Below are 8,109 nucleotides of genomic sequence, written 5' to 3'. Positions count from 1 at the left end.
TACAGATACAAGGTGGATCCTCAAGCAGAGAGTGAATCTTCACCACATGTCAAAAATGCTGGCAACTTGATTTGGGATCTCCCAGTTTCTGAAACTGTGAGAAATAAATGTCTATTGTTTACATAGTCTGTGGTATTTTGTTACAGCAGCAGAAACAATTTGAGACAAATCGGTACTGATAAGTGGAGTGCAGCTATAACAATATCTAAAACTGTGGAAGGGTTCTAGTACTGGCTAATGGATGGAGAGCAGATCATGAAGGACTATTCTATTGAGGACTCAGAAAAAGAGTAGAGTTACATAGAGAGCCTGAATCTTTTTAGAGATTATTAAATGTCTGTGAACAGAATGTCAGTGGAAATATAGATGGTAAAGGCAAATTTGATGTGGTCTTAGACATGGAAATGAGAAACAAGGTATTGGACATTAGAGGAAAATCTATCCTTGCTGTAAGGTGGAAAATAACTAGGTCTAATTGTTTCCATGTCCTAATGCTTTGTGGAATGTGAACTTTAAAGCTATGAATTAGGATATTTGGTGGAAGGAATGTCTAAGCAGTGTTCAGGGTGCTGCATGGCTTCTCTTGGTAGCTTATCATAAAATGCAAGAAGAAGAAAATGAATTAAAGATGGGAAGTGGAACAATGAAAAGGAAAGTGGAACTTAAAGGTTTGGAAAAATCTCAGCCTGTCCAGATTGCAAAGAATAAGAAAGCATGATCAGGTGAAAACACCAAGGGTTTGGACAAAGATTTAGTGAGATTATTATGGACAGAAGGAAACATGCTGTTCACCAAGCTCTATGGAAGAATGACACCCAAAGCACGTCTGAAATCTATGTGGCTGCCCCAGCTATCTCCAGCACAGAATGCCAGGGTTTTGAGTGCAGAATGAATTCCAAGGACGAGCTCAGAGTGCCCATGGGATCTAGGGGCTTAGTGCATATGGCCACTTCAAATTTCTGCTCCGTGTAATGTAGCACATTGCAATGTAACACAGTACTCCTTGTCAGTCCCAGGCATGGTTTAAGCATGTCAAGGCATAGTTTGAGTCACTGCTCAGGAAGATACAGTCAGGAAACCTCAGCTGTGTCTATGTGATGCTAACTGTAGACACCCAGTGTGCACAAGCTGGGGGCCAGGGCTACCTCTACCTAGATTTCAAAGGATGCTCAAAGAGCTTCAGGGTCAGACTACAGAACTGCTACAAGGGCAGTCCCATTACAGAGAGACTCCACCAGGGTATAGCATAAGGAAGCTAACAAGGCAAGACAATCGCAAATAGCCTAGACAAGTAGAACCACCAACATGTGATTTCAGGCTGGGAGAGACACATGCATGTAAATTCAACCCATGAGAGCTTGGTGTGGGCTGTGCCCAGGAAGTCATGGGATCATGGTAACATGGAACCTTGACCAACTATACCAAAGGGACATATAAAGAACACTCCATTTGAACAGTGGCAGAATAAAAATTCTCCTGAACATTCACCAAGACGATGCTTTATGATAAAATGTCCCCATACATTTAAAAGGATCAATATCACATGAATGATGATGGAAATGAGTTAAAAATGAATCAGGTAATATTTGGGAACTTTACTACTATGTGGATAATGAACAACACTTCCTCAAATATCTAATATCCAGTGAGGTATTTGAAAAAGAAATAAAATATACTTTTGGTTGAATAAACACACAAAGTTAATTAAACATATGGCATGCAATTAAGTAGTGTTTAGCAGGAAATTTATAGCTATAAATGCATTTATTATAAATATTAAAATTTCAAATCAATACCAATCTTTTATCTTGAGAAAACAGAAAATAAGAGCAAACTATAAAACAAAGCTAGTAAAAGAAAAACAATAAACATTAGGTGTAAAATGAATGAAATAGGCAATAGAAAAACAATAGATTAAACAGACAAAGTGAATTTAATACTTTCTTACATTTCTTATTATTTACATATAGATTTTTAGTTTCATAAATTTTCACTGTCTAGTAGTTGCCTGATAGTACTTTGTGGGTTTTCTGTTCATATTATAAGTGTAGATTTTCTAGAACTATATGCAAAGATTTCTTTTTATTATTTGGACTCTTATTTACTATGATCTTTACTTTTGTAACAAATGGGAATCTTAATAAAACTTAATAGACATCTAATTTCATAAAATTTCTGGAAAATACATTTATAAAAATCCATTTGAAAAACAATTAGAATTAAGGTATATCAGACCTGGCTGAATTAATAGGACTAAAGCTCAAACAAAATTTGATCTAAAGGAGAATATGTTCCTCTGTGATAATTTATAAAAATTATTTTACTTCTTTGAAACAGTTCTCTTTTATTTGAACTAGGATGTCTTGCAATGCCAGAGACAAAATATAGATGATAATGCATCAAATGTTAATTTTACTTTACCTTTGTTTTTAAAACTTTAGATAATTCTTTCTTTTTTGGGACTACAATTTTTCTCTTAATTCTTTAAAAACTGAAAGGTAGGTAAGTGGATAGGTAAAAGATAGGTAGACAGATAGATAAATACATACGTACATACATAAATAGATATATAGATTATTATGAAAACGTTTGCACTAAATGCGTTCTGTAAGCAAATTTCAGCACATTCAACATATTTTATTACCACTTAAGATTTGAATTACACAGGAATTAATAAGCAATTGCTTAATCTAAAATGAAAGCCCTTTAAGTAAAATATATATATCTCAATATGGAGAACTGGAAGAAATGGATAAATTCTTAAACACATAAAAGTCATGAGGAATGAGCCATAAAGAAATGGAAATGTGAAGAGACCTACATGTAAGCAATAAAGTCTACTGTGAAAGAAAGCCCAGGATCTAATGACTTCACTGCTCCATTCTATCAGATATACAGAGAAGATACACCAATACTTCTCAAACTCTTCCAAAAACTGGAAGAGGGAAGGAATACTTGAAAATTAATTTTAGGAAACCAGCATTACCTGGACACCAAACCAGACAAGGATACTACAAGAAAAGGGTATCAAGCCCAGAGCCACAGGCCTGTAATCCCAGCGGTTCCTGAGGCTGAGGCAGGAAGATCCCAAGTTCAAAGCCAACCTCAGCGATTTAGCAAGAATCCAAGCAACTAGAGAGACTCTGTGTCAAAATAAAAAAGAACTGGGGATGTAGCTCAGTGGTAAATTGCCCCTGGGCTAAATGCCCAGTAACCCACCCCCCCAAAAAAAATCACAAACCAATATCTCTATAAACATATATAGAAAAATTTTCAACAAAAACCTAGTGAATGAATTGAACAACACATTCAAAGAATCATTTACTAAAAATTAAAAAAAAACCAAAAAACTCTTTTTAGATAGGTGAGAGAAACTGAAGAGTTCCAAAGTTGAAGAAAAAATCTCAGAACGTAATAGAAAGGAAAAATCTATTTTCCCCACGTGGCTCAAGAAATTGAGTGAAAGAAAGCTTCTTGTAGAAAACACAGGTCAGACAAAAATGTTAGAATAGCTTCAACATGATCATATTTCCAATAAAGAATCCTATCATCTGCCAACTTATTTTTCAAAAGTAATAATGAAATATATTTTCTACCAAAATTTAGAAAAAAAACTTTTTCCAAAAGAATCATTTTTAAAAAGTACCTCCAAATTAAATTAAATCCATAAAGGAATGACAGAAATGTCAAGAGCAATGCTGTCATATTATTTTTATCTGTAAATATGTTTTTTATGCTTGGACTATTTCATGTTTTTAAATAATATCTGAACTTGATAGGTTAGCTTAGTATTAAAGTTAGTGTATTTTGAATCTATGCCATTAAGTAACTGAGAAATATGAACTAGTAACAAAGCTTAACTAGTCAGGAAAATGGAATTTTATTTTATTCATACCATGCATGTATCTTTCCACTTCCAGAGAAATATCTTAAAAGAAAAATAAATATTGATTTATATCATCTGCTTTTATGTCAGTCACACAAATAATACTAACATTCCGTTACTTATTTAACTTTTAGGGAAAAAATCATTGATTTTCTTTGTCTTTATAGGACAGAGGGTAAAAATAATTCCTTTTAAGCATTTTTTTAATCCTCTTTCAAGAGTGATACTAAAAAGAAGAAAGAAAATATAAACACAGTTTCTTTCCATTACATTTGAAAATACTTTTCATGAATGTAACAAAAAATAATTTTACCAGGACTCATAATTAAGTCATCAAAGGGAGAAAGAGTGAAACTTCAAGAGTGATAAACTGTGTCTGTTGGGTGAATTATTTTCTTATTTTTAAAAATTATTTAATTAATTATTTTTTTATTTTTTATTATTTAATTTGGATTTTATGTTCTCTTTTGTTCATGATATTGTGTAAAATAGTAAATTGAGCTAAAATAATATAGGATTATAACAGTAATTTTTTTTCAAACATAGAGTATTTAATGATAAATATTTATTCTGTGAATATAAGCCCCTGAATCTTGAACTAACAACATTGCATGTGAAATACATCCACACTAGATGGCAACATTTCCTAATCAGGAGCCTTACTCTGCTTATATGAAGCAGCTCTTTTTATATTATCAGCTAAATCTCTCTCCTTCCTCTTCCACCTTTCCTAACCCCTCCCAGTATACATTTTTCACTGCTAGTTTGCGATAATCCTATCATTTCAGTGTTGTGGTGGTAACCAGAATCTATCTACTTTGATACCCTGCTACAGACATCATTCCTTCATGCTGAATTCCTTTGTCCTCTGTGCAATGAGTTTTGAAGACAATGGGAAGAAATATTAGAATGTACCCTGTGCACAGGTGGGCATGATGGAAATGACATATGGTACTGAGACATTGCTGAGATATTAAGCCAGCAGTTCAACGTACAATATGAAGGTACAAGAAAAATTGAAGTTTAGTTCTATCATTTTTTTTTTAAATTTTCTGTGTTGAATCAAAAGTTTTCATTTCATAATTTATATTTCAATTGCTGTTTTAACATAGTGATATTACAACATTTTACTTTTTGCATTTTTTCGTTTTATTAAAACAGATCAGTTAAATTTGACAGCTTATGCAACTCATATTATTTCCTAACTTAGTCTTCAGCTCTCTTTCCAGAGAATGTCTGTAAATTCTAGTTCTGCCCTGATGGGGTCCATGGGAGGTGGGGTTTTACAGAGAGCTTTTTGTAAGATACCTTTTTAACCTCCCAGATGGCCTGTGCTAGGCATCTGACACATGAACAGGATTTCTTTCTCATAGGGGGCTCATTTAAATAGGCAGATGTCCTTAGTACTCTTTTCTGGCCTGTATACAATTTATTTCTACAATGAAGACACAGCACAACACAACACATGAAGGCACAAGCATTTCATTACTCACAGATAAATGAAAGAAGAAGGGTGCCTGATGGGAAGTCTGGGGAAAACAGAGGGCTCAACTAGCAAGTGTGTGTATTTGTATGTATGTTTAGCAGGGGAGACAGCCAGACAGGCTCCCGTGTTAACCATTGGGTTTTATCAGGTCAGTAGCTGCAGTATGTGCTGTGTTTTGGATCAGTGAGATGAGAAACAAACATGCTATATTTTTATTGCAAACACATACACACAGGAAGAGTTAGTTTTAACTGGGCCAAAGTTTATGAGGAGCAACTGGGTTTTAACTTGTCAGGCCTAAAAATGGATGCCAAGGCAACCACTATTTCCAGCAAAATTATGACACAGTAGAATAGATTTATGAGCTACTTATCAGCCATAATGGTGTGGATCAACAAACAGAATAGTTTCTTATCTCATTTGAAATATTTATGCATACAGAGGATGTTGATACAAGTTCTTCTCATTGCCTATGTATAGTTTAAGCAATACATGGAATTGGATAGAAATATTTTAGTAGAAGAAAAACAGATAGGAACAAAGATAATCAGAGGCAATGCTGGTATGGTAGACAGAATCCATGTATTAAAAATAGGTTTAAATTAAGGAACTGTGAAATAAATCTACATTGTTTTTTTAGTTATCATTTACTTACTGCTCAAGACTGTCCAGAAACTATGGATATTAACTGCTTTATTACATTTAATACTCATAGAAACCCTATCTGTGGAGGAAGCAGGCTATTTAGAAAGGCCTTTTTCAAGTTGTCTGAAGTTCAAAATAGATTTTTTTATTCTGTTAACTAAAAATGATGATACAAATACAAACTCAGGTGCACATTCCATGAATAAAATTAACAATTTATAACCATTACAATACACTGAGTATATTTGGAAAAAATAAGAAAAAATTGATTATATTATATAAGTGGTAAAGGATTCTTTATAACTCATTCTGCCATAGATATTTCCAATATTCCCTTAAAACTTGTTAGCTTATGATATACGCAAGGTGGAACTTACTTCTTATTCTTTTTTTTTTTTTTTTACCTTTATCAGTGTTTTATTAGATTTAAGGTAAAAAAAAAGCAATGTTTGTGGGTGGCAATACATGCAGTATATCATCACTTTAGCAGGTACAAATATAGAAAAAAAAAAGATCAAATTCTGTGAAACTCCTAAGAATGTTCTCTTGAATCATAGAACAAATAATGTTCTTACTTTGTGTCTCAATCTGAAATCCACATTGCTAGTGAATAAAAAATACAACAAAACAGAACCTTTAATTGTGCTTCAAAATTTTAAACAATGACTTCACAGGAAATCCACTGAGAAATGCTTTTTGAGGACAAGCATTGTTTCCCCTTAGCTTCCTACAACAATGTATGCACATTAACAATTTCAATTTACAATCATCGAAGTCCCATCTATACATGAGATTATACTCAGACCACCTAAACTGAAGTCCAGATATTTTTAGTTATACCCCAACTTCACTAGCTGCTAAAAGTGGTGATGGTGATCTCAGTCACTCAAATTCCTTGGCTATTTTTGAGGATGAAATCCAAAAAAATTCTTATGATTCTATTTGGGTGGGATTAACTCATAGGCATTAGCAGAAGCAGGGCCGTGCAGATCCCGTCTGGCACCACCGGGAGATAACCTTCTGGTAAAGCAGTTTACAGTTAGTAACCTCACTGAGTAGACACATGAGAGATTCCACTTGGGGTTCAGGTCCATGGTGCCTGCCACAATATGGCTGCTAGAGGGTCCTTTTCCAACTGAAGCAGAGACTGCACCATTTACAGAAATTTCATCACAAAAATTCTTAAGGTCAATATTTTAAGATGATGGCTTTCACAAGTCCACAGCCAATACCATGGATAGTTCAACTTAACTTCGAACAACTTATGAGGTGGATGTGCCGGGACATCACGCCATCTCTGCTTTCTGGTGACCACCCCCAGGTCCTGCTTGCATCCATCTCTTCTCATTTTGCGGTTCCGTTACTTTTAAACTGCAACCTGCAGCTCTGCTTCTCATCTCCCCAGAAGCTAGAGAAAGGCCAAAGCCTAGAAGGCTGCTCAGCGGTGCTGCGCCCAACCTTGGCGCCATGCTTCCCAGACACGCGGCCGATCGCTGAAAAAAAGCTACTTCTTATTCTTGACAATACTCAAGGATAGTGGACTTTTGGATAACTTGGTGAATGAATAAGAAAATTATACTTAAATGAGTTTTATTGAAAAACTGACATATTTCACTATTATTACAAATCATCATATCACCGGCTGTTAATGTTAAGCTAATGTCTCTGAGTGCCGCAGTCTGGCTGGGCACAAATCACGAGCCACTGAAGCAGGAACAAACTTTATTTTTAAACTGCAGGAAAACACTTCACACAGCTCCCGGGGAATCCTCCCGAACGCACCACGAGGCTTGTCCAGGAACCCCCAGCCGGAACTATCTCTCCCGGAAATCCCTCCTCCTGCACTTCCCCAACCAATGGGAACTCTCGGGGAATCCCCGGAAATCCCCACGAGAACTCCAAAATAGTGCGAGAACTCAAAAGTTGCGGCAGAGGCGGACAGGCAGAGGCGCCTGTCAATCAATACTGTTGGCAAAATGCCAGGGGCCATACAGACTCAGCCGTGGCTCTCAGCATCTCCCCCTTTTTGTTTAATTAAACAACAAGCAATGTGGCTTAGGGACTGTGCCTGTTAGGCAGTCCAATTCAACAT

General features: G+C 35.3%; 1 long non-coding RNA gene across 1 annotated transcript; it reads right to left on the bottom strand.

Moving 5' to 3' along the window:
- Positions 1 to 6,628: 6,628 nt before the first annotated feature.
- LOC139705377 (uncharacterized) lies at positions 6,629 to 7,451 on the bottom strand. The gene is made up of 2 exons (XR_011707247.1): positions 7,081 to 7,451; positions 6,629 to 7,034 (listed from the first exon to the last, which is right to left on the bottom strand). It is a non-coding gene; the product is annotated as an uncharacterized lncRNA (long non-coding RNA).
- Between the last annotated feature and the right edge of the window lie 658 nt (positions 7,452 to 8,109).

The sequence above is a fragment of the Marmota flaviventris genome, chromosome 4 (genome assembly GCF_047511675.1).
Source record: "Marmota flaviventris isolate mMarFla1 chromosome 4, mMarFla1.hap1, whole genome shotgun sequence".
NCBI lineage: Eukaryota > Metazoa > Chordata > Mammalia > Rodentia > Sciuridae > Marmota > Marmota flaviventris.
This window is presented reverse-complemented; position numbering and strand designations above follow the sequence as displayed.